Below are 27,706 nucleotides of genomic sequence, written 5' to 3'. Positions count from 1 at the left end.
TTTTCATTCATCTGGGTGAAATAAAGCCCCACTCTAGGTGTTTGCTTTACAAAGGCTGAGGATGGATTGCAAATACAGAGAAAAAAGACATTGCATCTTGCTTTGATTTTACTCCTATAAACTCACTGTATTAGTCTGTTTTCATGCTGCTGATAAAGATGTACCCAAGACTGGGTAAATTAGAAAGAAAAGGAGATTTAATGGACTCACAGTTCCACGTGGGTGGGGAGGCCTCACAATCAGGGCAGAAGGTGACAGGCACATCTTACATGGCAGCAGGCAAGAGAGAGAATGAGAGCCAAGCAAAAGCAGAAATCTCTTATAAAACCATCAGATCTTGTGAGACTTATTCACTACCAGGAGAACAGTATGGGGGAAACCGCCCCCATGATTCAATTATCTCTTACCCGGTCCCTCCCACAACACGTGGGAATTATAGTAGCTACAATTCAAGATGAGATTTGGTACTTTGGGAGGCCGAGGCAGGCAGATCACAAGGTCAGGAGATTGAGACCATCCTGGCTAACATGGTGAAACTCCATCGCTACTAAAAATACAAAAAATTAGCTGGGCATGGTGGCGGGCACCTGTAGTCTCAGCTACTTGGGAGGCTGAGGCAGGAGAATGGCATGAACCCAGGAGGCGGAGCTTGCAGTAAGCCAGGATCGTGTCACTGCACTTGAGCCTGGGCAACCAGCGAGACTCCATCTCAAAAAAAAAAAAATTAAAAAAACAATGAGATTTGGGTGGGGGCACAGCCAAACCATATCACTTACTATGCAATTGCTTGATCAATTCCATAAGAAGGAAGGATGTCAATGAGAAAGCAAGCACAAGAGAGCACAGAGTTATTTGAGAAAAGGTGGGAGGCTCAGGAGAATCATTCACTAGTTTCACCACAGAGTTGTTTGCTAGGAGGATAACAAACCAAACTAGGGTGATGCCTGTAGAAAGAATAATCACAACAATAAAAAATATTAATAGCTAAGACAGACAGTGCTTCCATGTGCAGATACTCAGCTAAACATTTTGCATGTGGAATCTTACTGCATCCTTTCAGTTATCCCATGTGAACTTTAACCTCCCAGCTTCCCTGTATGGTAGGAACTGTTGTTATTCTTATTTCACAGATGAGGAAATCAAGGTTAAATAATGTAGTAGAGGAGCTATAAAGTGACAGGATTCATTAGGAAGGGATGCAATTGGACAGGAACGATGAGGCATGGTCATTGGATGAGTAGGGAAATCTGGCCCAAACTCTTCGTCTAGGAGTCAAGGGGATAAGCCCACAAGGTCAACTAAGGCAGATGGCAGTAGGCAGGCACCAACGATTTCAGCAGGCAGGCAGAGCCCAAAGTTTGGAATATGACTGAAGGCTTGTGGTCCTTGTTAGTGAGCTCTAGTGAGGGCCACAGAAAACACGTTTGCTCAGCAAAGACTCTTTGATAGTTGCCACCAGATTTGAGTCTCATGACAACTCTGATATACAAATCCTGGGACAGAGGTTCAGAAAGCAACGTGCCTGAAACTGCATCACTGGGAATCGGTAGAGCATCATTACTCAAGTCTCCACTAAAGCACCAGGATGTGTCTGTTAAGCTCAGAGGTCTCCCAGAGCACATGGGCCTGCCTAACCCCCACCCTGGTTCACACTGTTCTTAAAATGTTCATGTTCTGATCACCTTGAACATAAACCACAGTCCCAGAGCCTGGCACAGAGGTCAGATGAATGTGTCAGTATTGAGGTTGCCCCACTGGTAATTTGTACTCAGGAGAGGGATGGCCGTATCTACAATAGCTGGACTAGTACTTCTAGTGAGTGACCTGTGGTGGGAGGAAAGAGCAGGTTCACCCAGGATCAAAGGAATCAGTCTAGAGGACAAGACAGCAGTCAAGTCATAAAACCAAAGGGAGTGAGCCAGGAGCACGCCAGGCCTGTGCCCAGTCACAAAAGACCATTGTAAATCAGTAAGTTGGAATGAAACAAAGACCCTTCAGTTGACCCAAGGCATCCATGAAAGGCCTCAACTGACCTGCAGCCTGGAATTGTGCTGTAAGCAATTTGCTAGCAAGAAGCTGCACTGTGGGTAGAAAGGAAGGAGCTCTGGGCCAGGCACTATGGCTCATGCCTATAATCCCAGCACTTTGGGTGGGCACAGAGGGTGGATCACTTGAGGTCAGGAGTTCGAGACCAGCCTGGCCAAAATGACAAAACCCCCTCTCTACTAAAAATGTAAAAATTAGCTGAGCATGGTGGTGCGTGCTGGTAACTCTAGCTACTCAGGGAGCTGAGGCATGAGAATTGCTGGAACCCGGGTGGCAGAGGTTGTAGTGAGCCGAGATGGCACCACTACACTCCAGCCTGGACAACAAAGCGAGACTCCATCTCAAAAATGGCAGGTAGGTAGGTAGGTAGGTAGGAAGGAAGGAAGGAAGGAAGGAAGGAAGGAAAGAAGGAAGGAAGGAGCTCCTTATAATGCCAGAAATCAGGGACACAAGTGGTTGCTCATGCCTGTAATCCCAGCCCTTTGGGAGGCTGAGGCAGGAGAATGGCTTGAGCCAGGAATTCAAGATCACCCTAGGCAACAAAGGGAGATCCCATCTGTACAAAATTTTCTCTAAAAATTAGCTGGATATGGGGGCATGTACCCGTAATCCCAACAACTTGGGGGACTAAGGAGGGAGGATCTACTTGAGTCCAGGAGTTCAAGGATACAGTAAGCTATGATTGTGCCACTGCTCTTCAGTCTGGGTGACAGAGCAAGACCCTTGTCTCTAAAAACTGAAAATAAATGCTCTCCTGGGTGTTCCAAATACTGAGATTGTAGATGACAAAACTGAGCCTCCCCGAACTCTTACCCATTTGGACAGTCAAGGTTCACTTTGGCATCTTTTTCCTCCGATACTATCACTACACTTAATCTTATTTGAATAATTCCAAGGCCTTATTCAAATATTCCTTTGTGACTTTTGGGAGGTGGTGGTTTATTTGTATTTCTTTATTTATTTTTACCCTTTTTTTAGGCTCAGGGGTATATGTGCAGGTTTCTTATAAAGTCAAATTCATGTCATGGGAGTTTGTTGTACAGATTGTTAAGCCTAGTACCCATTAGTTACTTTTCCTGATCCCCTCCCTCCTCTCACCTTCCACCCTCCCATGGGCCCAGTGTGTGTTGTTCCCCTCTATGTCCACGAGTTCTCGTCATTTAGCTCCCACTTACAAGTGAGAAAATGCAATATTAGGTGGTCTGTTCCTGCATTAGTTTGCTAAGAATAATGGCCTTTAGCTCCATCCCTGCAAAGCACATGATCTCATTCTTTTGTATAGCTGCATCGTATTCCATACTGTATATGGACCACATTTTCTTTATCCAGTCTACCACTGATGGGCATTTAGGTTGATTCCATGTCTTTGCTATTGTGAATAATGCTGTCATCCATCAATATCACTGATCCTTAGAGAAATGCAAATCAAAACCACAATGAGATACCATCTCACACCACTCAGATGGCTATTATTAAAAAGTCAAAAAATAACAGATGTTGGCGAGGGTGTGGAGAAAAGAGCATGCTTAGACACTGTTAGTGGGAGGGTGAATTAGCTCAACCATGTGGAAAGCAGCGTGGTGATTTTTCAAAGAACTAAAAACAGACCTACAGTTTGACCCAGCAATTCCATTAATGGGTATATACCCAAAGGAATACAAGTCGTTCTATCATAAAGACACGTGCACATGAATATTCCTTTTAATTTACTTCAACATCTTTTCCTGGGAGTCAGTCACTTTAAAACAGGTCCAAAGATCTGGAGCGCTGTGTTGGGAAAAGCTTCCTCCCAGCAGTATGTCCCCACACCGCCAGGGGCTTCCTGCCTCTGTCTCACCTGAGATACAGTTAGACGCCTCTTGTTGAACTGTCGGGATTAATTAACAGTTCACTTCCTAACCCTTTGACCAATTAGGAGAAGATCTTCATTCCAGCTCCTTTTTACTTGCTTGCTTCCGTTCTCTCTTTTTGGCTAAAAGAGAGATTAAGGTGTAACAACATTTCAGTGCCAATAAGTAGGAGAAAGCCCTTTGATTAATTTTTCTAAAGATAAGAAAGAAACACTCCTCTCAAACAAGGGAACAGAAAGGTTTTCCAGAGGTAGCAGCTGGAAAGGTGACAACTAAATTGGAAAACAGGCGCCCGCAGCAACTCCACTGCGCAGCCTGCAACTAGGTAGGTCCCTTTGAAGCCAGGTCTTCTGAAAGCATTGGTTTCTTTACAGGAACAGAATGTTTGAAAACCAAAATTAAACAAGGATTTTGACCATATGGTTAAGCGAAGTTTGTGATATTAGAATACAGAGCTTGGTTTAAAATGAGAAGAGAGCAACGACTGCTACCATAAACCTTGTTGGGGAATTAGAAATTTCCATTAATAAAAGTGTCTTTTTTAATAAAGAATGGACACATGCAATAAATGGATGCTCAATTTTCAAATAATTTGCCTCTTTTTAAAATGCACTTATTCAAATCGTACTTAACCTAATTTAATCATGTGTTGGTGTTTCAAAAGGCACTTCAGAATCTAGCATGGCTCAAGATCTTTACTCTGAGTTAGAATTCTAATTCCACAATAAATTTGTGCTTTTGTCTCTCCACAGTGCTTCTTCAATCCAGCAGCCAGAGTGGTCCTTCTGAAACGTGATAGCTTACAGCATTCTGGGCTCAAAAACCTCCAAAGGTCTCCCTTTATCAGTCAAAGCGAAGTCACATGTCCTGATTCTGACTTCCTGGGTTACTCAATCTCTCTCTCTCTCTCTCTCTCTCTCTCTCTCTCTCTCTCCCCTCTCACACCAGCCATTTTGAAATTTACAGTTGCTGAAAAAAACTCACCACCCATTGTACTTGCATCACTAGTCCTTCTGCAGAGAGACCTAAACACAAATATCCCCCTTATCAGTGAGGCCTTCTTTACCTACCCTACTTAAAACATCAAACTTCTCCCTGCAACACGCAAGTACATACATACACACATATGCATATGCATTCCTTATCTCCTTGGTCCTGCTTTGTTTCCTCCATAACATATACCAAACATTGTATTCTTTTACAGTTTATTCATTCCATGAATTCCCCCCACAAAGACAGGAGCTTTGTGTCCATCAGCTTTGTTAGTTGCTGAATTCTCCAGGACCTATGACAGTGCCTGGAACATGGTTGGTGCTACCAAAAACTTCTTGAATCGTGAATGAATATGCCTGGCACATTCCAGTTGCTTGGAAAACTCAAGTTCTAACTTACTTGTCCAGGCTGATTGACTCAGGGTCTGGAAATAGTCTGTCTGGCTCAGCTGAAAGGATAGACGGTTCTAGTCACCAAACAGCCACCAGGTAGCTGCATAAACTTCAGAGCCCAGTCTCTCTCCTGCTATAAGCATGAGCCACTTCAGATTTTATTTGTTTTACTCCTCACTCCTCCTTAAGATAATGAGTTCTGGTTGGGCACGGTGGCTGACACCTGTAATCCTAGCACTTGGGGAGGCCGAGGTGGGCAGATCGCTTGAGGTCAGGAGCCGACCTGGCCAACATGGTGAAACTCCATCTCTACTAAAAATACAAAAATTAGCTGGGCATGGTGGTGGGTGCCTGTAATCCCAGATACTCGGGAGGCTGATGCAGGAGAATCACTTGAACTCAGGAGGCAGAGGTTGCAGTGAGCCAAGATTGCAACACTGCATTACAATCCAGGTGACAGAAGAAGACTCTGTCTCAAAAAAAATAAATAAATAAAAATAAAAAATAAATAAAAAAAAAAGATAACGAGTTCTCTGGTGGCAAGAGTTGTATTATTCATATTCAACATACATTTGATAAATAGTTACCATGTATCAAGCACTAAGATACAGTGTTGACCCAAGCAGCTGCACACATTTGGGCAGGTTGATCCACTCACATAACATTGTGCAGTGCACAACTTGCACAGTGGTACTTAACAACCCTGTAATAATCATCAATCAATTACTAATTCCAATTGATCATACCTTCCAATGTCTCTCATATCCTTTTGCTGCACTGCTGGTGACCTAGTTTATGTCTAGTTAGTCTGATTAAATCAACTTCCTGGATGATTGTTTTACACTTCTGTGACAGCCATGAGAAGGTACCTTACAGACTTCCAACTACAATGAGTGTAATTGACCAAGGGCCTTGACTACCATGCCCTGAAATCCATTGCCCAGTCTGGGCTCCCCACCAGTGACAGAATGTGGCAGTGTTAGTTACTAAGGCAGGCCCCTTTTTAGGAGATGCACATTCCTCTGATGGCCGGCTGTGGCTGGAAAACAATTGACTGCCTTCCCAAACCTTCTTTAGACTACACAGAAGTCTAGGATGTTGCCACTTGACTTCCTTCCCTCTCTCCTTCACCCATGGTCAGGCTTGCATTGCTGTCTGATGGACCTCCCAACCATCCTCAGCTCCCTCCCCAGAAACTCACAAATTTTTTTTTCCGATAAAATCCTTCCATGCTTAATCCTGTCTTGGCTTCTGTTTCTTGGAGAACCTCAACCAATATACCTTCTTCCTAAACTCCCAACTCTAGCTTCCATTCCCTACAGCATGTCTTCTCAAAGGGAGTGAAAAATCAGATCCTGCTTCTCATTTTCTCAACATTCTTTGCTGAATATCGCCACTCCTAGGATAAAATCTAACCTGCTTCGTGTTACATGTGTATAGGAGGACCTTCATGCTCTAGTCTTTGTGGATTTTTCCAGCTTCCTCCCTGGCCTTTACTGCCTTGCATTTTATGCCTTGGCAGCTCCAAATGATCACAATTTGCAGAAGGGCCATGCTCCTCTAAGTCGCTTTATTTTCAGCAGGTTTTCCCCTCTTCCTGGAAAGTCACTCTATCTCAGCCTTCCACTGCCCTTACACACATGCGCATGAGCACACGCACACACACACACACACACATGCATGCATGCATTTGCATCCCATCTCTTTTCCAGTGGAGACCCAGCCCCAGTGGAGACCCAGCCCCAGTGGGGTTTGCCCCCATAGAGCTCTCTGCACACCTCTCAATCTGCCCCAGGTTCTTGTACCTGGAAAGCCTTTCCAGAATTCTTTACAGTACAGCATTTAGAGGCTTACTTTTCACTCTACTTCCAGACAAACTTATTGAAGGCAGCAACTATGAAGAGGACCCTAATGGACTATCTGCCCTGCCCCCCTTTCCTAAAAGCTTCTCCGCCATCCGGGTCCATGGAATAACTTTCCTGGGCCCTGGACAGTCATATTATTCAATGTGACGGGGCTCACCTCACCACAGTTGAGTGGACCAGTTTTAAGTATGTAACATTTGAGCCAGTTACAGTTTCCTCTCTAGGAATTTGGATTTCAAACCAAGAGAAAGTCAGGCTATCTTTGGGCAGCTGAATCTGTGATATCACCTCCCACCATTTTGCAAACAACAGAAAACAAAGCCAATAGACAGGAAGAAGCAGAGATGAAAGGTGGTTCTTGCAAATTAAGGGGCAGATAAAAAGAAAAAAAAATCTGAAGAAGAAGGAGGAGGAGGAGAAAAAAGTGGTTCTAATTCCTCACTACTTTCATCTTCTCCCTTGCTATGGTGAGGCAATCTAATATCCTTGTAAGAAACTTCTATTTCCTGTTAAGCTAGCTTGTAAAAGACAGGCCATCTTTTTCATCTCCATATCCAAAGTGCGTATAGATCCTCAACAAATATTTAGACTAGAATGAATAAAGGAAGGAAGGACTTAGCGAATGAGTGAGGAAGGAAGGAATTAGCGAATGAGTGAGCGGGAAGCTCGTGGTGGAGGGCAATGATGTGGTGTCCATCATCAATAGACCAGGGTACCTTGGCTGAAAGACATGTGAAAACAGTTTTCTGTGATAAGACAGTGGTGCTGGTATTAGGAGACCCAGAGAGAGGCTTAGGGTAAATATGATAATAACAGCAATCCATGCATGTGTGAGAGGAGAATCTGCAGTTAAATCTCATCAGTCAATACAGGCAGTCTCTGTCTGACTTGTGATGGTTCAACTTACAATTTTTCAGCTTATCCCCATCCTAAGTTGTAATCTCATCCTAAGTTGAGGAGCATTTGTAATAACTGCCAGCTCTGCCTGGATGTCCGTGAAGCCAGTCATGCTACCAGCTTGAAGGTGCTTGGACTACTGCACTGAGTCAATAAGCCCTGACTGACCGCAGGGTTTCCCAAAGAAGTATGTCCTGAATTTCTATGCCTTCAAATTCAGTAACATGGTCCTTCTGGGGATGAGTGCCTTAGCGCCAGAAGCGAACTGTACCTAAAGTTGGGAAATCTCCTCCTAGCCCTTAGGTGTACTTTGTGGTAATACATCAGCCCCATAATGTGAGTGATGTGCACAGTACATGAGGTACTACTTGCAAAGTACTTTGTGCAAACCCTGGCTCCTAACAGGTGCTCAGTGAAAAGTATATAACCCGTCTCAGTCTCATTTTCCTCTCTGAAGACTTAATTAAATTGGATCAGATGTTTCATAAGTTTTTTTTTTTTACATTCTAAATATCTTTTATCAGTCATAGCACGGTTTAGGGACATCACCTTGGGGCATTCTCCGTGTCACCCAATCAAGCCTGCACCCAAATGAAAACCTGCCAAGGAAACAAGCATCCCATGAGGACTGAAGGAGCAATATCAGGAATAGTGACAGGGATGGCAATGTTCTTTTGCAGAGTTCATGGTTGTTAGATGGTCTCAGAGGGTTCCCAGGATGCCTCTGCTGCTAATTAGGAAGAAGGCAGTGATAGGTCTTCTGGTCCCTGGGGCTCCTTCTTCATAATTTCTCAGGACTCCTACTTCTTTGTGAGTGATGCTCCATCCCATTAGTGCAGGATGCTCTCCTTATCTCTGATTGATGGAAATAAAGTAAGACAAAGGCAGCCAGAGGAGCCAGCAAGCCTGGGTCCCCAGGCAATGCCTCAAGTGCCTTCCCTGAGACGTGAAGGCTTATCACTGGAAATCTCTGAGTAGAATCTAGACACTCATGTGGAGCCCTGAACTTGGCCCGCCTGCCTTCCATCCATATTGATAAAGAGCCTCTCTATGTGCCAGGCATGTATAACCAGACACCAAACTATTAACAAGCAATTAATGCAACCCATAGATCTGCAGCTCATTGAAAGCACCTGACTCCACTTGACAAAGTCACAGAGGTGGAAATTTCTGGTCAGGGCCAAACAGTCTGCCTGAGCACTTGACCAAGGCCAGCCCATGTCTAACTTCAATTTCCCAGTCCATATCTCAGCTTCTTTTTTCCCTGCAGTTTCCATAAACAGAGGTTCCCAGATGCCTAGCATCTGAATAGGTAATAATTATGTGTTGGTTTTTCTCCATTTCCCCATCTAGATCCACTTTCTCCCTTCTTCCAGCTCCCATCTCAGTTTGTAGGAGACTGGCCACTTTGGACTTCATCAATAGGTCCTCTGGCTCCCTTGAGTTTGGACCAATAGGAAGCACCAGAAGGATATTGATGGTGTGAACAGCAAAAATCTGAGACTGGTCTCAGTTAATTTAGAAAGTCTATTTTGCCAAAGTTGAGGACACAAGCCTGTGACACAGCCTCAGGAAGTCCTGACATCATGTGCCCAAGATAGTCGGGGCACAACTTGGTTTTATACATTTTAGGGAGACATGAGACATCAATCAATACACGTAAGAAGTACATTGTTTCTGTCCAGAAAGGCAGGGACACGTCGAAGCAGGGAGGGGGCTTCTAGGTTACAGGTAGGTTTGAGATACATGGTTGCATTCTTTTGAGTTTCTGATAAACCTTTCCCAAGGAGGCAGTCAGAATAGACATCCATCTCAGTGAGCAGAAGGATGACTTTGAATAGAATGGGGGCAGATTTGCCCTGGGCAGATCCCAGCTTGAATTTTCCCTTTAGCTCAGTGATTTTGGGAGCCCCAAGATATTTTCCTTTCACAAAGGGCAGGAGGAGAGAGAAGGAGAGTATTCACCCCTAACGCCAGCTCCTTCCCTGGACTACAGTACAGTGAGGCTCTATTCTTCCCCCACAGAACCACACTCTTATGGAGTAGCTCTCCCTATGGCATTCTTCCTATAGCTCTTCCTTGTAGAGTTGATGAAACCACTCCCTTCCCTTGAGCCTTCAAGCCCAGGGATGGAATCAGCCCAGGGCACTTAACTACCTCGAATTGGCTCCGCTTAACTCAGCCCACCTCCCGGTAAATAGTCACTACACTCTCTTCAGCCTCTCCTTTGGAGTGCACCATCTGCCTCCTGCTGGGACCCTGCCTGAGACAGATGTTTACACAAATACTTTGAGACTAAAGGATTTAGATCAATCCCAGAATTATTTCCCTAGTGAGCACAATATTTTATGGAGGGTCTCATTTGTAGACTTAAGAAAGAATGGTATAAGTGAATATGTAAGAAATCCTTTTTCACTATCTTTTTCCCTCTAGGAGGATTTCAGAAAGCTTAAAATCCCCTGGAATTGGATCCTCCTGGATTTCTGGTTTGGAATCACTGCTCAGCAATTATTTAGTAACTGCACATCCCTCAGAACGAGGAATGAAAGATTCACCAAGACATCCAGAGCTCACTGCAATTTGGTACTGAGCTGCCCCTCCATTCTCTCCTTCCAGTCTGTGCCTCTATAATCACAGCCACCAGAGCACTTCCTCACCCCTAAGTTCATTCTGGTTCCTTCGACTGGCATGTCCTGCTCCTTCCAAATACATCCATCTCCCATTTCTCCCTTTATTGAAGTCCTAGTCGTTCCTCAAGTCTCAGTTCAAATCCTCGCTTCCCTCTCAGTCTTACCGGATTCCCTACTCCTTTGGACCATCAATTCAGCTCCTGTTCTTTCCCTTCTTTGAGTTCCCAGAATCATTCTATTTTTTAAATTAACAGTTAATAAAATTGGCTTTCTGGGGGCCATAAAATTCTGTAAATTTTAGCATGTGTATAAAATCATGTAAACACTACCATAAACAGGAAACAAACAATTCCATCAACCACAAAAACTTTCTCATGCTATCACTTTGGAGTCATGTATATATGTGTGTGTATACACATGTGTGTGTGTATATACATACATATATATTTATATAATATAATATTTTTGTCAGCAAAGCAAGTTGACACATAAAATTAGCCATCACAAGCATATAAATATTTATATGAATATATGTATGTATTTATATATACACTATCTATAAAGATAGACAGATAGATAGATAGATAGATAGATAGATAGATAGATAGATAGATTTATTGCAAGGAATTGGCTCACATGATTATGGAGGCTAACCAATCCCAAGATATTCAGGGTGAGTCAATGACCTGGAGACCCAGGAGAGAGGAAGATAAAGCCCAGTTCAAGTTTGAAGGCCCGAGACCCAGAACTGATCATGAGTTCGTGTCCAAAGGCCTACATGCTGAAGACTCAGGAAAAGCCTATGTTTCAGTTTGAGTTCAAAGGCAGGAAAAGATGATGTCTCCGGTTCAAGTAGTCAGGCAGGAGGAAGCCTCTCATACTCAGAGGAAGATCAGTCTTTTGTTCTATTCAGGTCTTCAGCTGATTGGATGAGGCCCACTCACCTTAGGGAGGATGATCTGCTTTACTCAGTCTACCAATTTAAACGTTAATTTCATCAATGTCAACACCCAGAATAATGTTCCACCAAATATCTGGGCAGCCTCTGGCCCAGGCAAGTTGACACATAAAATTAGCCATCACAAGCATATAAATGGGATCATAGAATATGTAAGCTGTTAAGAATGACTCCTTTCGCTTCATAAATGCATTTGTGATACATTCAAGTTATTGTGTGTATCAATAGTTTTGCTCTATGGAAACACCATTAAGAAAATACAAAGACAAGCTACAGACTGGGAGAAAATATTTGCAAATCACATAGCTCATAGTTCGTTCTGTTTTTTTTTTCTTTCTTTTGCAGAGTAGTATTCATTGTGGGGACTCACCACATAGTTTGTTTATTGATATCCATTCACTCATTGAATAGTATTTGTATCATTTCCAGCTTTGAAACGATGAATAGAGCTATTATAAACATTGGTGTATAGGTTTTTGTGTGAACATAAGTTTTAATGCCTCTAGGATAGCCTAGAAGTAGGATTATTGGGATCATTTAACTTTACAAGTAAATTTTATAAGAAACTGTCAAAATGTTTTCCACAATGTCTTGACTACTTTGTATTCCTACCAGCCATGCACAAGTGTTTCCGGTTGTTTCACATTGGAAGCACTGGCATTTTTAATAATGTCCTCTTTTGTTTTTCTCTGGGCTTTTTTTTTTTTTTTTTGGCATCCTAATGGTACATAGTCATATCTCATTGTGACTTTAATTGGCATTCCCCTAATGGCAAATGATTTTAAACATCTTATACTACACTAATTTGACTTCCATATATGGTCTTTGGTCTTTTTCTGTTCAAGTCTTTTACCCATTTTCTAATGAGGTTTGTTTATTTTCTTACTGTTGAGTTTCGAGAGCTGTTTTAACACTCCTGAGACAAATCATTTGTCAGCTATATGATTTATAAATATTTCCTCCCAGTTTGTGGCTTGTCTTTTTATTTTCTTCATGGTATTTTCATAGAGCAAAACTTTTAATGTTAATGAACTCAGGCTTTGCTTCCATGTGAAGAATTCTTGCCACTCAAGCGATGGGTGCACCACGATCTCACAAATCACCACTAAAGAACTTACTCATGTAATCAAAGCACATGTTTCCCAAAAACCTATAGATTAAAAAAAAAAAAAAACTTGAAAAATGAACTCTTGCCAAATCTCATGTTACAAAGATTTTCTCCCATATTTTTTCTAAAAGATTCATAGTTCTACCTTTTACTTTAAATTGATGACCTTCTATTTTGAGTTACTTTTTTGTATAAGGTGTACAATTTAGATTGAGATTCATGTTCTGCCATACAGATGTCCACTTGTCCCAAAATTATTTGTTGAGAAGCCTATGCGTGTTCACCGAATTGCCTATGAACAGATGCCAAAAATCAATTAACCATATTTGTGTGAATTTATTTCTGGAATCTTCATTATTTTCTATTGACCTATGCATTGATTCCTTCACTTTCTTGATTATTGTAGCCTTGTAGCAAGTCATTAAATTGAGTAGTGTGATTTCTTCCATTTCATTCTTCTTTTTTGACATTGTTTCAGTTGTTGTGTCTTTTTTTTTTTTTTGCCTTTCCACATAAATTTGAGAATAAGTTTGTCTATATGTACCAAAGAAAAACTTGCTTCAATTTTTATTGCAATTGCATTAAATGTATAGATCAGTGTGGGGAGAAGCTTGCCTGGTATGACTCTCCTTTTATTTAGATTTATTTTGATATCATTCATCACTGTTTTGCAATTTTTAGCATGCAGATTCTATACATGTTTTTTAAGCATATATCTAATATTTTCATTATTTGGAGCTATTGTAAATTGTACTTTTTGGTTACCAGTTGTCCATTGCTACTATGTAAGAAAGAATAAGACAGATTACTTTTTAATGTTGACCTTGTTCCCTCATTTATTAGTTCCAGGATGTTTCTTGTAGATGTCTTGGGATTTTCTATATACAAAATCAAGTCATTTGTAAATAGAGAAAGTTTTTAATATTTATTTCCCATCTGTATTCATTGTATTTCTTTTTCCTATCTCATTGAACTGACTGGGTCTTCTAGTATAATATTGTATTAGATTGGTGAAAGTGGACAACCTTGAATTGCTTTAATTCTTAGGGGAAAACATTTAGTCTTTCACCATTAAGTATGATGTAGGCTAACTTTTGTAGGTACCCTTTATCAGATTAAGGAAGTTCTCTCTTATTTTTAGTTTGCTGACAATTTTTACCATAAATAGAGGTTGAATTTTGTCAACATCTTTCTCTGTATTAATTGGTATCATGTGTTTTTTTCCTCTTTACACTAATATGGTGGATTACCTTGATAGATTCTGAGTATTGAACTAGCTTTGCATTCCAAGGAAAAACTCCACTTGATCATTATGTATTTCTCTTTTAATATATTACTAGATCTGATTCACTAATATTTTAGAAGGACTTTTACACCTGTACTCAGGAAGGATAATGGCTTAGAATGTTCTTGATTTACACTGTCTTTATCCGGTAATTTGGGCCTCATAAAACAAATTGACAAGTGTTCCCTTCTGTCTTTTTTCTGGAAGAGATTGTATCAAATTTGTGTTATTTCTTATGAAATAATTGGTAGTATTCAGCAGTGAAAGAAATCTTCTGATGCCAGAGATTTCTTTTTCAGGAGATTTTTAATCATGAATTCAATCTTTTTAATAATTAAAAGTTCTAGTTATCTCTTACATTTTGGTTGAGTGTTGCTAGTTTGTGATTTTTTTGAGGAATTGGTGCATTTTATCTAAGTTGTAGTGTTTACAGGTATATAGTTACCCAGAGTCTGCCCTTATTTATTCCTGATATTAATTTGTCTTCTCTATTTTCTTCTTTGTCAGTCCTGCTGGGTCCATAGCATCAGATGGTTCCTCTCACAGTTTCATGTTTCCACCTCACATTTTTGCACTATTACAGTGTTGTTTCCAAGTACTTTTTATGTGTTTTCCCTTCCCAAGTTTCTCGGGATCTAGAACAGAGACTCACACACTGAAGAGATGGCATTTTTTTTCTTTTAACTAAGAGAAGTACCCACAAGCTGGTTTGTAGGTCCTCTCCTCTCCAAAGGCAGTTCTGACTTCCTGAGCTAGACTTTTTTCTTTTTCTTTCAGTAGTTTTGGGGATACAGGTAGTTTTTGGTTACATGGATGAGTTATTTAGTAGTGAATTCTGAGATTTTTGTTCACCTGTCACCTGAGCAGTGTACATCATAACCAATATGTTGTCTTTTATCTCTCACCCTCTTCCCAACTTCCCCGTTCCAAGTCCTCAAAGTTCATTATATCACTCTGTATGTTTTTGTGTCCTCATAGCTTAGCTCCCACTCATAAGTGAGAATATATAGTATTTGGTGTTCCATTCCTGAGTTACTTCACTTAGAAAAATAGCCTCAGCTCCATTCAAGTTGCTGAGCTAGTTGTTGATAACACCTTGGTCTGTTGCAGCCACATTTACCTGGTGAGAAGCAGCAGCGCCCACTACTGGCTCCTAGGGGGAGCTCATCACACCTCTAGCACCACAGGCCGCCTCCTCTGGGCAGGAGTTCTCAAGTGCATTGGCCAAGCGCAAGGACGTTCACTGCATCATCAGCCTAGGGGTGTAGATTTTCCTTCTCTTTTGCCTTTGGTATTGCTTTGGGGTTTTTTTTCCCCCTCTTACTTCATTAAGTCTGGGGAGGAAAGTGGGGTTATAGAAAGCTTCTATTTAGGAATCACTCAGTCCTGTGGTTTCTGTGTGTCTATCTCTTTCTGGACTTTTTTGGGCCATCTCTCATGCTCACTCTCTCTCTCTCTCTCTTTCTCTCTGCAGAATGAGAGGTCTGTTCTGCTCTCAGCATTAGGGCAAATACTCTTCAATGATTTTCTACTGTTTCCTTAAATTGCCAGATCTTCAGTTGTAACAATGATAGAATATGGAGGCTCAAAACTTGAGTAGTACAAACTCAGAAGAAGAGTGGAAGAGGCGATCCAGTCTGCCATGGCTCTATGTCTTGAGTTTGTCTCAAAGTCAGAAAGAAAGACTCCATGTGATCCAGTCTACCTCTTTAGGAGACATGGAAAGTGTTTTGGAGCAAAAATTTCTTGGTATGAAAGAGTGTGTTTTTGCCTGGCTTTTAGCTCTATGTGTAAATTTCATTCAGGTACCTTGCACAGGGACTTGGGGGAAGCTGTGGCAGGGAAAGTTTTGGAAATCCAGCTGCTGAGCCCTCAGCCATCATTCTAGACTTACATGGGACTGTGGTTCAGCTGATAATCAAGAGGCCACTACAGTCGGGCACAGTGGCTCATGCCTGTAACCTCAGCACTTTGGGAAGCTGAGACAAGAGGATCCCTTGAGGTCAGAAGTTTGAGACCCCTGGGCAACATAGTGAGACCCCCCCCCATCTCAACAATTACAAAAAAAAAAAAACTATTCAGATGCCAGGCATGGTGGTGCACACCTGTAGTCCCAGCTACTCAGGAGGCTGAGGTAGGAGAATTGTTTGAGCCCAGGAGCTCAAGGCTGCAGTGAGCTATGATCATGCCATTGCACTCCAGCCTGGGCAACAGAGCAAGACTCTGTCTCAGAAAAAAAAAAAAGACCACCACACAGACTCTGTAGCCTTTCAAAAAAGACCATGATCCAGGTAACTCTGCAGCCAGAGGCATCCCTGATGACAGACTGGTTTGTCATCACACCATGGCTTGGTTCTTTGTCCTCACCCAAATCTCATCTCGAATTGTAATCCTCATGTGTCAAGGGAAGGACTAGTAGGAAGTGACTGGATCATGGAGGCAGTTTCCTCTATGCTGTTTTCATGATAGTGAGTGAGTTCTCATGAGATCTGATGGTTTATAAGTGTGGCACTTCCTCTCTCTCTCTGTCTCTCTCTCTCTCTGTCTCTCTGTCTCTCTCTCTCTTTCCCTGCCACCATGTAAGACATATCTTGCTTCCCTTTTGCTTTCCGCCATGATTGTAAGTTTCCTGAGGCCTTCCCAGCCATGTGGAACTGTGAGTCAATCAAATCTCCTTTCTTTATAAATTACCAAGTCTCAGGTAGTATCTTTATAACAGTATGAGAATAGACTAATACACAGCCCCTTTGGCATAATTAAAACTCAATTCTCTTCAACTAAAGACCAAATCAGCTGAAAATGTTTTAGGGGCTCCCAGCAGTTTACTCCATCTACTAAGTAGGCTTTCTGCTCATTGAGCCTATTCGATTTCTGTATAATGTCAAAATCTTCAGACCCTGGTGGATCTCTGACTCAGATCCCATCCTCCTCCATCTCACTAGCTTGTGCCAAAGCTTAAACCCATTCGTACAAGCCAACCACAAACACTTCAGTGATTCCCCCAAATCACATTAATTGCAAGAGCTGTCATAAAATGATCAACAGAATCCAAAAGCATCATTTGAAGTCACTTCTCATCATAAACTCCATTCAGTATTTTTGAAGGAGAGAAATTAAGTTGAAAGCGAAGAAAGAGTCTTAGAAAGCATCCCCACAGTGCCCTTTTTCAAAGACTTAATCAAGATTTATTAAGTTTTAATTACATGCGAAGCACATAACTAGATACTCTGATGAATACAAAGCAAGTATTAAGCATGGTCAACCTTGAGAGCAACAGCTCTGGTAGAAAGACAATTAGATTTCAGACCAGAGCTTAAAATCCGTATCTCTTACTTACTTACTATGTGATTCAGACTCTAGACTTGTGACAAGTTATTAAGAAATCTAGGGCTCAAAGAAGAACCAATGAAACTATAGCGATAACCCCCAGGGGTGTTTTGTGAGGAATAAAATTAAATAACCAGGTTGGGCATGGTGGCCCATGCCTATAAACACCAACACTGTGGGAGGCCGAGAACAGTGCTTGAGCCCAGGAGTTCAAGACCAGCCTGAGCAACCTAACAAGGTCCTATCTCTACAAAATTAAAAACAACAACAACAACAACAACAACAACAAAAACCCACTGTGGTGGCATGCACCTGTTATTCAAGCTACTTGGGAGCTGAGATGGGAGGATCTCACTTGAGCCCAGGCGTTTGAGGCTACAGTGAGCTATGACTGCACCACTGTACTCTAGCCTAGGCAACAGAGTGAAGACAATCTCTAAAATAAAATAAAACAAAACAACACAACTGGTGGGCACTTGGTCAATATCGGCTGGCCAAATGGTTACAAGGATGCATCTATGAGGTTACTATCTAGTTAGAACACCAAGAAAAATACAAATAAAATAATGAGAGAAGAACCATAAGTTATGCACTGGTGGTAATACAAACTGCATACTTACATTATGAGTGAAAGAAAGAAAAAAAAAAAAAAAGATCACTTGTGGAGTGAATTTGGCCAAGAAACACTTTGGGAAGGAAGGAAGATGTCTGTCAATCGGCCCTGGAAAAATGGGCATGCTTGGGATCAGCAGAGAGAGACAGCAGCAGGCAGTGGAAACCCTGTGAATTGAGCAAACCAGGACGGGTATGTACAGCTTCCAACATCCACATGTAAGCCTTCAGATGCCCTCACAAACCAAACAAAATGAAAACATTGTGCAAAAGCTACGTACTACTTGGCCTCCAGCTATGCCTTTCACTACTAAGCTCCATGCCCCATCACACCAGAAATGACACATACTCACGATTTCTAGGTTCAGTCTCTCTGCCAAAACCTCTCCAGGATTTCTGGCAGAGAAACAAGCCTTAAGATACAGTCAGCAGGTGTCTACATGAGGATGTCTTCCTTAAGCATGAGCTTCCTCATATCTCAATCGCTTATGTTCTCCGAAAGAAAAATTGTTTTTCTCTTCTTTGAAATAGATAAGATCAAGACTCCATGGAAGGTGATGGAGGGCGACGCAAAGACACTCCCTCAGGCTTCTGTAGACCCCAGAAAACACCCCCGTTAGCACATTTGTTGTAATGTTTGTTTACATGTGCGAGTACCACACTACTTAGGGTGGTGGGAGGATGTCAGACAAAATCTTGATACATTCTAGTCATCAAGCTAGAAAATCTATTTCCTTCAGCCTAGAAGAAATGTCTTATATTTGAAAGGGGAGCAGAAAAGATCAAACATTTTCAAGAGCAGATTCTCAACATTCTGCACCAGATAGCACGCTAGACACTCTGCGTATTACCTCCCTTGGTAATTGCAATGACTTGAGGACGTTGGTAAACGTCGCCTTAATTTACAAGTATTATTCCACTTACAGAGATGAGGTAACTTGCTGAAGATCACAAAGCTGGAAAATGGTAAAATTGGAATTTGAAGTTAGGCTTGTTTGGCTCAAAAGCCTCTTCTGAAAGCATTAAACATGAGGTGGATTAGGTGGCCTGAGAAGGTGGAAGTCACATTGCCCTGTCCCTCTTCCATCTGTGTCCATGGAAGTTAGAGTAGTGATTTGTAAGAAATGAAGGCAAATAAATAAATGAAAATTAGGTGCAAATGGAAAGGCAGAGAAGCGTGGAGGGAAAGAATTCGATACACACAAGAGATTGGGGACAGGGTTGTGGGATATCATTACTTAACGTCATTATAGTTCATTACAGATGCTTCACAGTCCTAAATTTTATATTTACTTGCAGCTTCTTCTTGAAACACAGTCTCTTTTTGATATGAGAGTCATGCTGACAAAACAAGATTGATTAAAGTTTCTAATTATCTGTCATCACAGCATGACCAGTGGCAAATGAAATGCATTTTCTTGTTTCTTCCAGCAAAGATAGAGAGTTCACTAATGCAAGACAGAAAGCTCTTCTGGTTCACTTCAGTACTCAGTAAAAACCTGCACAGCAAGGCAATAAGTCGAGTGGGTGAAATCACACAGCCTCTCAGCAATGCTGATTTTCCATTAAAAAAAAAAAAAAACAATTAGCCAGGGCTGAAAGTAAGGACTCCAGGACGAGTTGTCAATGCAGACATCTTATAGAATGATTATTATCTTCCTGACTTTAATTTTGGTCCCACATGCAACCAGGTTATATCTGCAACTCGTTATATCTTCATATGGTAGCCACTAAACAATCCTATTGAAATTCCATATGAGTAGATTATTTAGAGCAATGCTAGCTGCTGTAACAAATAAATCCTTAAATTATCAGTGGCTTCACACAAAAGACATGTATTTCTTGTTCAAGTAACAGTCCAGGGCAGGTATTCCTGATTGGCCAGCAGCCTTCCACGAGGTGATTCAGGGATCCAGGCTCTTTCTGTCTCGTGGTTGCCCCATCCTGTCAGGCCTCAGAGCCTTCTCAATCCAGCCAGTGTATGAGCCAAAAGAGGAAGAAGAAGGCACCACCACTTTTGAACCTCTTTAGTCTTTAAAAGGCACTTAACTTTTACTTTATGGACAAGAACAAGTCACCTAGATGGCAGAAAGACTGGACAAACATTTCCAAGTAAAACTCTCTCCCCTGGAACAGGACAGACTTTGGTGGGCAGTTAGTGATCCTGCTACTGTTGTTTCTTTCAGCCTCCAACATCCGTATTAACCTTTATTAATTTTTTTTCTTTTGAAACAGGGTGTCTCTCTGTTACCCCAGCTGTGGTGTAGTGGTGCTATCACAGCTCACTGCAGCCTCTGCCTCCCAGGCTCAAGTGATCCTTCCACCTCAGCCTCTGAGTAGCTGGGACTACAGGCACATACCATCACGCCTGGATTTTTAAATTTTTTGTAAAGACAGACTCTCGCTATGTTGCCCATACCGGTCTCAATCTCCTGGGCTCGAGGGATCCTCCTACTTGGTCCCCAGAAGTGCTGGGATTACAGGCATGAGCTACTGCACCCGGTTCATATGCATAGTTTTTTCTACACATCTCCTCCTTAAGAGAGACCACCCAAAGTCTCACCTGAAACTACATCTGTGCAAAGCATGGGAGCTCAGAAAGACAACAGCCATTTCCCCAGTTTTTATGAAGCACGTCAAGATATGATCAGTTGTACACATAAAAAACAAGAAATCATCTGCCCGCCATACATTTAATATACACAGTGGTGATAAAACGAGGACCAGAAAACCATAAAACAACAACAACAAAAAGCCCTCCCAGTCTTCTCTGTTGAGGAGGAATTCCACACACGCCAGTGACATCTTGTTTTCTGACCTCTTCCACCAGAGCGGCAGCCTTAGATCTATTCAGTCTGCCTTCCAAGTTATGCTAGACAATATTTTCCTTTCTTCCTCTTCTTTTTTTTTTTTTTTTTTTTTTTTGACCAAGTCTCGCTCTGTCACCAGGCTGGAGTGCAATGGCATGATCTGGGCTCCCTGCAATCTCCGCCTGCCGGGTTCAAGCGATTCTCCTGCCTCAGTCTCCCGAGTAGGGGGAATATAGGAATGCACCACCATGCCCAGCTAATTTTTGTATTTTTAGTAGAGACAGGGTTTCACCATGTCAGCCAGGATGGTCTCGATCTCTTGACCTCATGATCTGCCAGGCTCGGCCTCCCAAAGTGCTGGGATTACAGGTGTGAACTGCCATGCCCGGCCAACAATACTTTTTAAATTGACAAGTTATAATTGTATCTGTTTATGGGGTGAAATTGATGCTCGGATACATAGGCACAGCACAGAATGATTGAATCAAGCTAATTAACCTATCTACCACCTCAAACACTTATTATACGATCCCTCCTGTCTAACGGAACCTCTGTGTCCTTTGACCAATGCCTCTCCATTGCCCCCACCCCCAGCCTGTAGTAAGCACTGTGTTCTCTGCTTCAGTGAGTTCGATTGCTTTAGATTTCACCTATAAATGAGAACATGCACTATTTGTCTTTCTGTGTCTGGTTTGTTTCACTTACCATAATGTTCTCCAGGTTCATCCACATCAGACAATACTTTTTTGTTTATCTGTTGTGTAACATGGGCCTGTACCTTCTCAGTTTCTGATATCAGTATCCTCAAAGCCCACCACCCAAACACCAAACCAATATCACATGTTTTATGCTTTTTCTGATGGGAGCATCCTTCATCATGAAGGGGCTAAAAGTGAGAATCCTACTGAAAAAAAAAAAACCCTCCATTCTTTTACTCTCGGCGGAATTCAGAAAATGCCCCCAAATCAACATTAGAACAACATCATCCTAGGGATGTTACGTGTATTTGGCAGGCTAAGTTTAAAGATTTTTGTAGAGTTTTTTTTTTTTTTTTTAATTAACTTCTCAGAAACGAAGCTATGAAATATCACCTTCTTTCCTTCAATCTATGGTTTGATAATTTTACTTGTGTTCAAGGACTCTCTATAAATAAATGCGATCAATTGGGTAACAAATCTCTCAGGTTATATATGTTTGTATCATCCCTTCAAAGTAGCCTTATAAAGAGTCAATACTGGCTGGGCGCGGTGGCTCACGCCTGTAATCCCAGCACTTTGGGAGGCCAAGGCAGGCGGATCACGAGGTCAGGAGATCGAAACAATCCTGGCTAACACAGTGAAACCCCATCTCTACTAAAAATACAAAAAATTAGCCAGGCATGGTTGCATGCACCTGTAGTCCCAGCTACACGGGAGACTGAGGCAGGAGAATCGCTTGAAACTGGGAGGCAGAGGTAGCAGTGAGCCGAGATCGCACCACTGCACTCCAGCCTGGGCAACAAAGCGAGACTCTGTCTCAAAAAAAAAAAGTCAATATTTGCGTTCCTCCTTACAAACCATTTTCAGAGCCTTCAATACCTTCTTTTTGACCTTCTCCATTGTGCCAAGATTTTGTCAGTAGGCCATTTCCAAACATATAATTTATTTTCAAAGGTATCTATTATTAAGTCCGATTATTGAAATAAATGGTCGAGTACTACCACAGGGAGTCAAATACATGGGGTATATTTCAGCAGGAATACAGCAATAATTTGTGTATCAGGATCACAGGTGGAGTTTGGTAAATTGAAGCACCCCTAGGTGGGAATTGGGAGAGATAGACATGTATCGCTTTTCATATTGCGAAAGGTTTGAGGAATAATGTAACATATACTTGTGAACTCACCACCCAGTTTAAGAAAGGAAGTCTTGCACATACATTTGAAGCATCCCCCGCACCACCGGTGGCATTATCGACTCCCCAACAACCTACCCTCACCCAGTCACGATGTTCTTTCCCTGGATTTATGTCTTTTTATAGGTGTCTTTATGGTTCATTATACGTTGATCACATATGCATCAAAATGACCCATCACATTATTGTGCAAATTCTTGAATCATAAACAAATAATATGCTACATTCATTCCTGTACAACTTCCTTTTTTATTTGTCTTTTATTTGTAAGATTTCTCCATATTGATAAATATAACTCTAGTTCATCCATTTTTCATGTTCCTTTGGCGATCCACTATACAAATCCACCACAATTGACTTCTCTGTTCCCCTGCCATTGGACATTGAGCTTGTTTCTCATTTGTCAGAATCACATACATGTCTGCTGTGACCATTTTTGCAGCTGCTTCCTTTTGCATTTTTGAAGAGTTTTGCACGTGTTCTGCTTATCCAGCTAGGGTCAAGAACTGGTTTTCTAGTCCAGTGCTTTTCAAAACGTGGTCCCTGGACCAGAAGCATTGACATCTTCTTGGGAACGTTCCAGAAAAGCAAAGCACAAGATCCTACCCAAACTTAATCAGAAACTGGACTGGGTGGTGGGTTCCTGGGGGAGTGATTTGTGTGGTAACAAGCTTTCCAGTTTTTAACAAGATTCTGGGGCTCACAAACATTTAAATACTACTCTTCTAGTTTAGTAGGATAATATCCTTCAGGCTGGGCATGGTGGCTCACACCTGCAATCCCAGCACTTTGGAAGGCTGAGGCAGGTGGATCATTTGAAGTCAGGAGTTTGAGACCAACCTGGCCAACATGGTGAAACTCCGTCTCTACTAAAAATGCAAATATTAGCTGGGCACGGTGGCACATGCCTGTAATTCCAGCTACTTGGGAGGCTGAGACAGGACAATGGCTTAAACCCGAGAAGTGGAGGTTGCAGTGAGCTGAGATCATATCACTGCACTCCAGCCTGGGTAACAGAGTGAGACTCTATCTCAAAAAAAAAAAAAAAAAAAAAAAAAGAATAATGCCCTTCATTTTGCATGTCTTTTAACCCAAATCAAATCAATATTTCCAAAATGTTTTGCAATAGCTGCAACATTGGAAAAAATCCAGAAACTCCCATGGACTGCTTCAAAACACAGTACGCATTTTCATGAAATATACTAAGCTGTAAGAAAGAGCTTTGAAAATCACAAAGCATAATATGAACAAATAATAACCAACATGGTAAATTTATTTTAAAACACAGTTGTGTTGCATTATAAGTCACGACTCATGGATCTAAAGACAGCCAGAGAAAAGAAAAACACAGGGGCATAAAGTCATTTTAGTCAACTGTAAGTGTTAAGAAAACATTTGAGAACATCCCAGGCATTAAATATATTTCTGAATGAGTTTCAGTATCATCTCCCATATGGCATGGAATTGTTTTCCTCTGTTTTTCTATGTGTGTTCTTGCTTGCATTTTTGCTGTCTGGACTACTTAAGATTCTAGGCTCTTGAAACAAATGAACAAGCAAACAAATACAAAGTCGTATCTCAGGATGTGTTGGTCAAGCATGGCAGCCTTCTGGAGTAAAACAGAGCAGTGAGGGAACAGGGTAAACATTTTCCAACCCTAGGCACTGAGGAAAGGGTACCAGCCAGGTTAACAGCAGAAGGTCAGCAACAGGCACGGGGCAGTACCTAGGAACTTGGCAATTGCTCATCACAAGGCAAGAAAACATTCACTATCACAGGTCTTCGGTGTCATTGGAGAGCCCCAAGAGGTAAATAAGCAGGGCTTTAGGTCAGATACACAGAACTCTGTGTATCTGGAAAAATCCAAGAATCACCAAGAGTTTTCATCTGGGATAGGGTCTTGTCAAAGAGCAGAGAGGAAACAGTCAAGAATAAAAAGTGTCCCCATTTTTGTTGAGGGACTTAGGTTGCTAGAAGGACTGAGGATGAGAAACAGTGGAAGCTGAAGTCCAGGGAAAGGGGTAAAGGAAATCACACACAGGAACTCAGTCAGCAAAAACAGGGAAGGTGGTCAGGCTCATGCCTATAATCCCAGCAGTTTGGGAGGCCAAGGTGGGCAGATCGCCTGAGGTCAGGAGTTCGAGACCATCCTGGCCAACATGATGAAACCTGGTTTCTACTAAAAATACAAAAATTAGCCAAGCGTGGTAGAATAATGCCCTTCAGACTGGATGTAGTGGCTCACACCTGTAATCCCAGCACTTTGAGAGGCCAAGGCAGGCAGATCAATTGAGGTCAGGAGTTTGAGACCAGCCTGGCCAACATGGTAAAACTCCGTCTCTACTAAAAATGCAAATATTAGCCTACCACAGTGGCGTATGCCTGTAATCCCAGCTACTCTGGAGGCTGAGGCAGGAGAATCGCTTGAACCGGGGAGGTGGTGGTTGCAGTGAGCCAAGATCATGCCACTACACTCTAGCCTGGGCAACAAGAGCGAGACTTCATCTCAAAAAAAAAAAAAAAAAAAAAAAAAAAGGAAGGTGTGACCTAGGGATCATCCTGGAGCAGCCTTTTGGGGATCAGGGCTCCCTGAAGAATGACTCAAAAGCAAGTCCTTGGATGGAGAAATTGAGCCATGGATGTACTTTTGGTTTCAATCAAGCTAGGCTAGGAATATGTACAACTGAGAAGTGAACTAAGGATGTGTGAGGAACATCGCTAAGGCCAGAGGTACGGAGCTGGGAAGACAGATCTTGGGGAAATGAACAGAAAGTCCATAAAAGAAAGGAGAAGAAGAAACAAGTCCCGGCTGAGTTCCGTGGCTCATGCCTGTAATCCCAGCACTTTGGGAGGCTGAGGCGGGCAGATCACTTGAGGCCAGGAATTCAAGACCAGCCTGGCCAATGTGGCGAAACCCCGTCTCTACTAAAAATACAAAAATTAGCTGGGTGTGGTGGTGCGTGCCTGTAGTCCCAGCTACTCAGACGGCTGAGGCAGGAGAATCACTTGAACCCGGGAGGTAGAATTTGCAGCGAGCTGAGATTGTACCACTGCACTCCAGCCTGGGCGACAGAGCCAGACTCCATCTCAAAAAAAGAAAAGAAAACAAGTCCAGTGCTTGATCTGCTTGCCTATGCCTCTCTTTTCCCAAGGGATTTATTAATGAATGGTGCAATTCCCCATTCTTGAGGGAATGAGGCAGGTGCAGGAGGGGTGGGCTAACTGGCTTCCTGAACTCAGGTGGACACTGTGGGGAGGGTGACTGGAGTCAGAGAGCATGTATCCCAATTCCCGTCAAACTAGGGATGTCAGAGTCAGACCCAGGAGCATCATTTAGTTCACATTAAATCTTTTTTTGTTTGTTTGTTTTGAGACGGAGTCTCACTCCGTCATCCAGGCTGGAGTGCAGTGGCATGATCTCGGCTCACTGCCCTCCCCACCCCCGCCCCCCAATTTTTTGTATTTTTAGTTTTTTTGTATTTTTAGTAGGGATGGGGTTTCACCGTGTTGGCCAGGATGGTCTCGATCTCCTGACCTCGTGATCCACCCGCCTCAGCCTCCCAAAGTACTGGGACTACAGGTGCAAGCCACCCCTCCTGGCCCCCCGCCACCCTTCTTTTTTTTTTTTTTTTTTTTTTTAAAGAGACAAGGTCTCACTCTGTTGCACAGGCTGAAGTGCAGTGGTGTGATCACAGCCCACTGTAACCTCTAACTCCTGGACTCCAAGACTCAACTCCAACTCCTGGGCTCAAGCGATCCTCCCACCTCAGCCTCCTGAGCAGCTACTACTACAGGCACGCAGAACATCCAGCTAATTTCAAAAAAATGTTTTGTAGAGACGGGATCTCGCTATGTTGCCCAGGCTGGTCTCAAACTCCTGGGCTCAAGCGATCCATCCTCCTGCCTCAGCTTCCCAAGTAGCTGGGAGTACAGGCATGAGCCCCTGCACCTGGCCCATACTGAATCATTAAGCAAGGTGATTAGGGGGAAAAAATGGTGCCAAAAAAGATGGAGGAGAGGAGGGGGAATGGGTTAAGTATACTGGAGCGCCAGGAGGAAGAACAAGTCAGAAAGACAAGCTAAGGACATTCTGGATAAACCCCAGACAGCAGGGCCAGCACCCATAATGTGAAAGCTGAGTTCACTCAATGGAGCCAAACAGGATGGACGACACCCTCCTAAATTACATGCAATCAAAACAGAAGGAATAGGCTTGCTGATAAAAATCCTGGACTCAGAGAAATGAAGAGAATCAAGAGTCCTTATAAGAAGCCTTCTGCCCTCTGGGTAGACTGTGGCTCCAGGCAAGTAACCCAGACAGATATTGGACCTAGAAAATTGGATACTGCTGAGAAGTTTGACAAGGCTCAAAATGCCAGGGCTTCTTTTCACGGAGTCCTAAATAAACAAAGGTTTCACTCACAAAGCAGGCGCTCTCGCTTATTTGCAAGTCTAATTTATGCAAAACCACCAGTGGCCAGAGGTAGATTTTCTTACCCAACCCAAACCACTTTTCACTGCGACAACGCTAGAATCTTTGGACTGCTTTGTGTTTGTTGAACTGAAATGAACCCACAGTTGTGGCCAAATGTTTGTGGAGAGCTTTCCGAGTGCCAGGTCACGGGTTCAGTTGAGTGAGACCTAGTTCCTTCCACATCGAAAGAGAAAAATGCATTCAAACTCCTGTGGTTAATTACGTCAAGATTGGGGTCTTTTCTCTCCCTTACTCCTCACTTAAAAGGAGCTTCTGATTCTGGAATGATTTCACCAAAATGTCATACAGACATTTGAAATCAGAGCAATTGCAAAAGCACTATTTATTACTACATTGAAGTTTTATAGAATACTATTTGCTTAAAAACAAAACTGATCATTAAGTTAGACCCATTGTGGGCTGCATTTAGTACATGAAATACTAAGTGGACAGTTAAACAATGGTATTTTACCCTGAGCTCTCAGCTGGCTACTTTATATTCTTTTTCTCTAATCTGCTCCATCATACTCAGATTATCAGTGTGGATCCAGCAACGGGAACACATT

Source organism: Chlorocebus sabaeus, chromosome 28 (genome assembly GCF_047675955.1).
Source record: "Chlorocebus sabaeus isolate Y175 chromosome 28, mChlSab1.0.hap1, whole genome shotgun sequence".
In the NCBI taxonomy this organism is placed as follows: Eukaryota; Metazoa; Chordata; class Mammalia; order Primates; family Cercopithecidae; genus Chlorocebus; species Chlorocebus sabaeus.
The sequence above is the reverse complement of the archived record's forward strand: the minus strand, read 5'-3'. Positions refer to the sequence as shown.